Raw genomic sequence first — 9,635 nt, 5'->3', positions numbered from 1 at the left:
GGATTCCTCATCCTGTTGCCAGACCCCCAGCTTGGGAAGCCTCACGTGGGGCTCAGAACCTTCACTCCAGTGGGTGGACTTCTGCGGTAGAATTGTTCTCCTGTTTGTGTTTCGCCCACCCAGCAGTTATGGGATTTGATTTTATCATTTGATTTTATCGTCTCATTGCAGCTTCTCCTTTGTCTTTGGATGTGGGGTATCTTTTTTGGTGACTTCCAGTGTCTTCCTGTCGATGATTGTTCAGCAGTTAGTTATGATTCCAGTGCTCTTGCAAGAGGGAGTTAGCGCACGTCCTTCTACTCCACCATCTTGAACCAATCACACTTTGTGTTTTCTATCTATTAGATTATAGCTGTTCTAATAGGTGAATAGTGGTATCTAACTGAGGTTTTAACTTGAGTTTCCCTGATGAAAGTCAATATTGATGAGCATATTTTTACACATTTATTAACCATTCACTTATCTTCATTGAAATGTCTTTTTAAATAGTTTGCTCATTTTTGAATTGAGTTGTTTGTTATTATTGAATTCTAAGCATTTTATATATTCTAGATAAAAATCCTTTACAGAAATATGATCTGAAAGTACTTTCTTCAAGTTTGTGACTTGTCTTTTTTATTGTATTAATGGTGTGTTTTGAATGTGAAAAAGTTTTAATTTTAAGGTAGTCCAGTTTATCAACTTTTTCTTTTATGGATTGTGCTTTTGTTGTCATGCCTAAGAACTCTTTGCCTGATTTAATGCACAAAGATTTTATTATATGCTTTCTTCTAAAGAGTTTATAGCATTAGATCTTATTGTTTAGGGTTATAATCCATTTTGAGATCATTTGCGTATATTATGAGGTAAGAGTCTAAGCTGATTTTTGACATATGAATATTCCATTACCATATGTTGAAAAAACTTTTGCTATTGTAATGTCTTGGCATTTTTATTGAAAATCATTTGATCACGAATATATAATTACTTATGGATTCTCAATTCTATTCCGCTGACCTAAATGTCTGTTTTTATACCGATATCATATTGTCTTAATGATTGTAGCTTTGTGGTGTGTTTTGAAATCAGATAATGTAAGTCTGATTTTGTAAAAAAAAAACTTTTTTGTCTATTCCTGGTCCTTCTCATTTCTGTATAAATTTAGGGATTAGCTTGTAAATCTACAAAATAGCTTACTTGAATTTCAATAGCAGTTGGGTTGAATCTATAGATCATTTTGAGGAGAATTGTCATTTTAACAATATTGTTTTCAAATTTATGAATGTGGAATATCTCCCTATTTATTTATTCTTCAATTTCTCCAAGCAGTGTTTTGTAGTTTGTTTGTTTCATATAATAGACTTTTTAAAAAGAGCAGTTTTAGGTTCATGGCAAAATTGAGAAGAAGGTAGACATACCTCCCTGTCCCCACACATGAATAGCATCTCATGCTCTAAACAACTCCCCGCAGAGTTGTAATTGATGAACCTACATCGATACATCATTATCACCCACAGTTCATGGTTTACATTTAGGGCTTACTCTTGGTGTTATATATTCTATGCTTTGAACAAATATACAATGACATGTATCCACCATTACAGTATCATATGGAATATTTTCACTGTCCTAAAAATCCTCTATGCTCTGCCTGTTCATCCCTCCCTTTCCTCTAATCCCTGGCAACCACTGATCTTTCTACTGTCTCCATATTTTTTTCAGAATGTCAGGTAGTTGGAGTCATATAGTATGTAGCCATTTTATATTGGTTTCTTTCATTAGCAATATGCATTGAAAGTTCTTCCTTGTCTTTTCAGGGTTTCATAGTTCATTTATTTTCAGCACTGAATAAAATTCCATTGTCTGGATGTACTACAGTTTATTTATCCATTCACCTACTGAAGGACCTCTTGGTCACTTCTAAGGTTAGGCACTTAGAAATAAAACTTCTATAAACATCTGTGTGCAAGTTTTTTAGTGGACATACATTTTCAGATCCTTCAGGTAAATACCAGGGAGTGCGATTGCTGGATTGTATGGTAAGAGTATATTTAGTTTTTTAAGAAACCACCAAATTGTCTTCCAAAGTGGCTGAACCATTTTCCCTTCCCACCAGCAATGAATGAGGGTTCCTGTTGCTCTACAATCCCACCAGCACTTGGTGTTGTTAGTGTTCTGCATTTTGGCTATTCTAAAGGTGTGTAGTTATAGCTCGTTGTTGTTTTAATTTGCATTTCCCTGATGATGTATAATGTAGAGCATCTTTTTGTATGCTTATTTGCCATCTGTATGTCTTCTTTGGTGAGGTATCTGTTAAAAAGTCTTTGGCCCAGTTTTTGAGTTTTTTGCTTTCTTATTGTTGAGCTTTAAGAATTCTTTGTATATTTGGATAATAATCTTTTATCAAATATACCTTTTGCAAATATTTTCTCTCAGTCACAGAGCAGACACTTTTAATTTGAACGAAGTCCAGCTTATGAATTCTTTCTTTTGTGGATTGTGCATTTGGTGTTGTATCTAAAAAGTCCCCAACCTAAGGTCTTCTAGATTTTCTCCTATGTTATCTTTTAGGCATTTAATAGTTTCGTGTTTTACATTTAGTCTATGATCTATTTTGGTTTAATTTTTGTGTATTTTGAAGGTTTTATTGTCTGTCTAGACTTTTTTTCCCCTATGGATGTCCAAGTGTTCCAGCCACATTTGTTGAAAAGACTGCCTTTGCTCTGTTGAACTGCCTTTACTCTCTTGTCAAAGATCAGTTGACTATATTTATATGTGAAGGATTGGTATTGTTTCTTCATTAAATATGTTAGAATTAATCAGTGAAGCTGTTTTTTACTTTTTTAAATAAATAAGATTTTATTAAACTCTTGTTTACCTCCCAGTAATGGCTTCGCATTAAATTTAGAATAAATTAGAAATAAATAGAAAGGAATTTCCAATTCCTTACCATGGTCTATAAGGACCAATGTATAGGGACACTGTCTACATCTGACTTCACCATATAACACTTTCTTACTTGCATACTATGCTATATACAACATAGGTCTTTTTATGAATCTTAAGCACTCTAGTATTAGGGGCTTTTCACTTGAAGTTCCTTCTATTGCTATTTCTTTCTCATCAGTTATATCTTAGCTCAAATGTAATTGTCTCATAGCATTCTCAGTCCAATCACCTTCATTGCTACTCCAGTGACTCTCTACCCTCTTATTTTTTCCCAGAACTGTTTACTATTTGAAATTCTTATTTATTTATTTGTATGTCTAGATTTATTTTTTGTCTCTTCTCCCTTAAACATATGCTCTGTAAAGACAGCTACCTGGCCGTTCTCATTCATTTCTATCTCCCTTGACTTAGCACAGTGTCTGCCACTTAGTCAAACCTCAATCATTATTTGTGAAATAAATGAATAAAATGATTATCTCAGGGTCTTGCTTGAATTTTAGAAAGAATTAGATAGTATGCTCTTTTTTGATTACCCTTAATTAAAACCTTTAAAAAATAGATAAAAACAATTTGATAAGCAGAAATCATTAGAGATCCATTTTCTTTGGTAAATAGCATTAACAAAAATGCAGTTTCAGTGTTTTCAACATTCTATTGCTCATATGAGGAATAAGAAATCATAGAATTGGTTGGGATCTTCAGATTCAATCCCTTCTTCCCCAAAATGAAACTAATTGAACATATATTTCCCTGTGTTCATTTTAAAGATCTCAAGAGATAAATATTCCATAAAACAATCTTGTGGTGTTAGTAACCATAAGCACCTTGAAGCTAACGTTTTCTTTCTTATATTTTTCACTTGTTTAAATATATCAGCCTCTAATGGAAGATACAAGGCAATTCTCATCTTTCTAATGAAAAGATTCCCCTGAAGTTTTGGCTGACTTAAAATTTTAAACTTCTAGGAATATAGATGAAATTGTGTTATATACTTATAAAATTTTATTTAGAAATTTAATTTCTATTTTTCCATGAAAATAATAGTTAATAAATGTTGCTTTTTTTCCATTCTCACATGTCATGGAATTATTGTACTCAGATTTATTTATCTTGGTGAACTCAGTAATCTACCACTTCAGTGTCTTTATCAAAACTTCAACCTATTTTTTGAGTCATCTAATGCCACTTTCCATCTAATAGATTTCCAAAGTACATAATCTTACTTTAAAAGTAGTTTGAGATACAGCAGTTTTGCAATCAGCATATGGTAGTCTCTAAAATTCTATTCAAGCTACTAGTAATTATTTATATGACATTATAAAAGTTCTTATTTCTACTCACTTTATTTACTATATGTTTGTTAATACACTCCCCTTTGTATATGTGAGTGTTGCTTTTGTTTTGATAACGTGATCTTTAAAAAGCTTGTTTCCATAGCCATACATCTGTTAAAATTAGGAGATCCCACTCCAGGTATAATTACTGAATCTGTATTTAATGTTTTGTATCTTTTTATTGTTTTTATTTGTTTAATCAGTCCCATGAATCGACATATTTAAGCATCCCAAATTAGCATAGATTATAAGCTAATGCATCTTTTTCAAATAACACTTGGTTGTTTAAATAAACAATAAGAGTGCCCTTTTATGTCAAATATTCTGAAAGCCCTCAACTATAGTGTAACTTTCTTTTTCTTTTAAGGGATCATTTAGGTGAGAAATCATGTTTTGAATTTTGCCAGATAAGGATTATAAAGAATTTTTTCTTGTCCTCTATTTTTCAAACTTCCAGCAATAGAAGTTTTTTCTCCCCTCAGTTTAGTGCAAATTTTTCTCTCCTATCTACTTTTGAAATTTGTACATAAATAATCATTTTATTTTACCTGATTACTTATTTTTCTATTAACCATCACCATAAAGAAAGATTCCTAATTGGTTGTACGTTTTTGGAGTGAATTTGAACACTATGTGCTTTGTGAGAATGTAAGGTCTATGAGTGTTGATTTATTTTTTAAAAATGAATAAGAGCAGGTCAGTGACTCATTGTTTTAACAATAAAGTATGTATTTGACCTATTATGATTAGTTTTGCATTTTTAGATGTGTAACTCAAATTTTAGTTAAACAGAAAATTTTAATAACTTTATAATTATAAAATATTATTGTTAACAAATCTTTAAGATACATAGGTCATATGTAATGCCCGTATCAGAAGTTATAGTATAGTGGTTAAAATATGACTTTGGAGCAAGATTGCCTGGGTTTAAATCCTGATTCTTTTCTTACAAGCCACGCAATTTTTGAGAAAGTCTTGTGTGTCCCAATATCGTCACATATAAAATGAGGGTGATGAAATAGTACTTACTTTATAGAATTATTGTAAGGATTAGATAAGTAATTTGACAGACACTTAGAAAATGTCTGCTGCATAGCAAGCATTATGTGTTTGCTATTGTTATTATAATCAATAATAGCAGTAAAATGTCCAGCAGCAGAACTTAGTCTTAACACCAACCTATCAAATTGTGGTTCATTTTTACCTATCAAACTGCTTTAATTCAAAATATATTTAACTACTATTTGTTAACTATCTTTAGGTGAGAAATGCTTTCCTGCCAATTAGATGTTTATCATTCATTGACAGCTCTGTTTGACAGAAATCAAATTAACTACAAATAAGACTAAATGTGATAGGAAGGAAGCCAGTGTTTATTGATCATGTGCTTAGCATTGTGCTAAGAATTCCTTAATCTCTTTTTATTTAATTCCATACTCTTCTGAATAGGCATTACAATTCTAACTAAGTTATCCAACTAAGCTTTAGCTAGTTTAGAGTGGTGCTTCTCAGACCTGAATGTGCTGATGAGTTACCTGGGGACCTTGCTCAAGTGCAGATTCTGAATCAGTAGGTTTGTGGTTGGCCTGAGGGTCTGCATTTCTAACAAACTCTTAGGTTTTGCCAGTACTGCTTATCTCAGACTACACTCTGAGCAGCAGCGGCTTAGATCATAAAGAAACATCCCATGCAATGTTTAATAATATGCATCTGAAGGTTAAGCTAGTTTAGAGCATGATGTGACCATTGCTTGGAATCTGTACTGATTATTCATTGCTGCCTCCTGCATTTAACTTTGTGTGCTGAGTTTAATTCATGGTGGACTGATTATCTTTACTGCCTTATAGGAGATTTGTGGCCAGATTTGATGGTAGCTAGATTTGAACTTGTGTATACTCATGTATGTTCTTTAGAAAGCCTTGTTCCTGGTGTCTCAAGGAATCCATTTTCAGGGGTTGTTGTGAAATCTTTCTTTTGACCTAGTGTACACACAGTTTCAACGTTCTAAGTGGTGAATTAAATATTTGATATTTGAAAAAAATCATCTTTGACGTTAAATTTTAGGAGCTCCCTTCCTCCCCCCAAACCAATCAAGTAGAACAATTAGAATACAGTGGTAGATTTAGATGTAATTGAAGATAGTCTAGTGCTCTGGCAATTTCAAAGATATTTTTAAATGCCTATTCCAGGATGTTTATTTTCTGCCATTCTCCTTCCCTCCCCCTCCATCCTCAGCTACACTTCTGTGGTGGTCTTCTATAGTAGAGGAAGGGAAAACAAACTGGAGTGAGGAAGGATATAAAGGACCAGTACTTAAAAGAACATTTTTAAATTCTAGGCATATTTTTAATGGAAAATTTTATTGAGATAATTGTAGGTTCCCATGCAGTTGTAAGAAATAACACATCGAGATCCATTTACATTGGGGAAATAAATGAAGATCACCCAAATGGGAACAGATAGAGGCTATTCAATCCAAGCTTGCTATAGCAAGGAGCCAGCCACCATCACTTGCATTCAGTAGAGATTCAAAGGCAGGCAGGGGAGTAGGGAAGCTTTATAGTGGAAAAAAGGGAAAGCCTCAGATGTGTTCTGACTAGAGGTTGTTGGCATGAGGAAACTGGATGTTGGCTAACTAGAAATGAGCCATCGTGGATGATTGGTTTGGAGAGCATATCTGACTTTCTCTAGTTGATCCTGAGTTGAAAGGGTGGCAGGAAATAGGGGAACTGGCAGTTACTGAATGAATCCTGACTGTTCTGGGCCAATTGCTGCAGAGGTTTGGCTTCCCAAGATGGTTGCTCCAGAGTTTATGAATCAGAGTACTATCATCTTGTATGGTCTTGCCATTATCTCCTTGTATATGCAGACCCTCAACAGTGTTAACATTTTTGCCAAACTATAGTATAATAGCACAACCAGGATATTGACACTGTTGCAATCTACTGATCTTATTCAGATTTCTCCAGTTTTATTTGTGTGTGTGTGTGTGTGTGTGTGTGTGTGTGTGTGTGTACATTTAGTTCTACACAATATTATCATGTGTGTAAGTTAATGTATCTACCACCACAGAAAAGATACTGAACAGGACAGTTTCATTACCACAAGGATCTCTTGTGTTGCCCTTTTATAATGACACCAGCTTCTTTCTCATCTCTAATCCCTTGCAACCACTTATCAGTTCTTTGTTTGTAAAATTCTGTCATTTCAGAAATGTTATATAATATAAATGGAATTATACAGTATGTGACCTTTTGGGATTGCTTTTTTCAGTCAGCTTAATCCTCTGGAGATTCCTTGTTTTCTTTTAAAACCATTTTAGTTACTCATATAATACATGAATAAATTCTTATGAAACATTAAAATAGTAAAAATAAGTTTAAATATTTCTTTAACTAAAAACACTCTCAAGTCTAGGCTCCCCCTTGAGATAATTATTTATTTAGTCATTCTCTTATTGAGGTCATATATGTATATATATCCCTTCCCCCCCCCAAAATTTCTGGTACTATAAAAAAGCTACAGTGGACATCCTTGTACATGCCGCCTTGTTTTCATCTGCCAATTTTTCTCTGTGTTTGACACCTAAAAGTGGGATTGTTGGGTAATAGCAAATGTACCCAAGTTTGAGTAGATATAGCCAAATTTTCCTTTAAATTTGATGTACCCGTTTATATGCCTACTAGTGGTACCCCAAAATGACTATTCCCTCAGATTATCCAATGTCTAATAGATTTAGAACTTCAATTTTTTTTTTGGACAATCTTATGAGTGAAGAATGTATCTCATTTTTGTTTTAATTTATATTTCCCTGGTTACCAATGAGGGTAAGTATCTTTTAAAAAACATTTATTGTAGTTATTTGCACTATTTTTAATTCCTGTTTTGTGGTGTTCTCTTCATGTTCTTGTTTCATTTTTATATTAGGTTAGTTTTGTTTTTCTTCTTGATTTAGAAGAGTGTTTAAAAACAATTTATTCTGGATATAATCCACTGTTTGTTGTTTACACACACAGTTGCATTCTATAGCTAATTTCTTAACATTGCATATGTTAACTGTTTGACATTTTAAATTTGGTGTTCACTTTATCACTTTATCTCTTTTTGTGTCTTTTTAAGGAAGGTTTTCCTACCTCTCATTTATAAACCTTCTGTTTTCTCAAAGTTTTGTGTTTCATAAGCTTTGGGGTAGGTTTTCCCATATTCATGTTCTAGTTCAAGCATACTCTGGTTAGGGTGGCTTCTTAGCTATGGTGTCTTCTTGATCTTTTCAGCTGAAGTATCTGTCTTGGTTTTGACCACCTCTAAGAGGTTACATATATTCATTGTCAAGATGAGCAAGTTACCTTATATTCCATGCCAGTCTCATTTCTGATTCACGTGGACAGCTCTGCCTTCAGAAAAGCCTGGTAACATTGAAAGTACATACAATTCCAAATACAGAATTTTAAACATATAGGATATGTGAATAGTAAATTTTTGAGTAAGGTAAACTCCCAAACATCCATATAGATTTTAATTCCTCTCAAGACAGATCAACAAATCCAAATATGATGATTCTACATATAGATGATTTTGAGCTATCCCCTTAAAACCAACTTGCTATCTATTTTCTGTAGAAATGAAAGATTTCATGACTTTTACAGTAAATGTTACATAAAGAAAAATTTACCCCATGGTTCCTGGCCAAATATGTGGGGTCAGATGGAAAATCTTTAGCAGATCCCCAGAGTTTAGTAGTATGAAAGTTTTAGTTTACTAATAAAAGTTTAAATTTATTTAAATTTCAAATAGATTGTGTTATTTGAAGAGATAGGATAATGGCAAAAAGGAATATAATAACCTTGAGATTTTTAAATATTGGTTTTGGAAACACTTCACACTGAAATCATTCAATATAATAATTAGTTGATCCAGTTTTTCTTCCTAATGTATTTATTATTCTTTTTTAAATTTAATTTTATTTATTTTTTATACAGCAGGTCCTTATTAGTTATCCATTTTATACATATTAGTGTATATATGTCAATCCCAGTCTCCCAATTCATCCCACCCCCACCCCCACCCTCCTACCACTTTCCCCCCTTGGTGTTTGTTCTCTACATCTGTGTCTCTATTTATGCCCTGCAAACCGGTTCATCTGTACCATTTTTCTAGGTTCCACATATATGCGTTAATGTACGATACTTGTTTTTCTCTTTCTGACTTACTTCACTCTGTATGGCAGTCTCTAGATCCATCCACGTCTCTACAAATGACCCAATTTCATTCCTTTTTATGGCTGAGTAATATTCCATTGTATATACGTACCACATCTTCCTCATCTATTTGTCTGTCGATGGGCATTTAGGTCGCTTCTGTGGCCAGACTATT

Source organism: Orcinus orca, chromosome 12 (genome assembly GCF_937001465.1).
Source record: "Orcinus orca chromosome 12, mOrcOrc1.1, whole genome shotgun sequence".
NCBI lineage: Eukaryota > Metazoa > Chordata > Mammalia > Artiodactyla > Delphinidae > Orcinus > Orcinus orca.
This window is presented reverse-complemented; position numbering follows the sequence as displayed.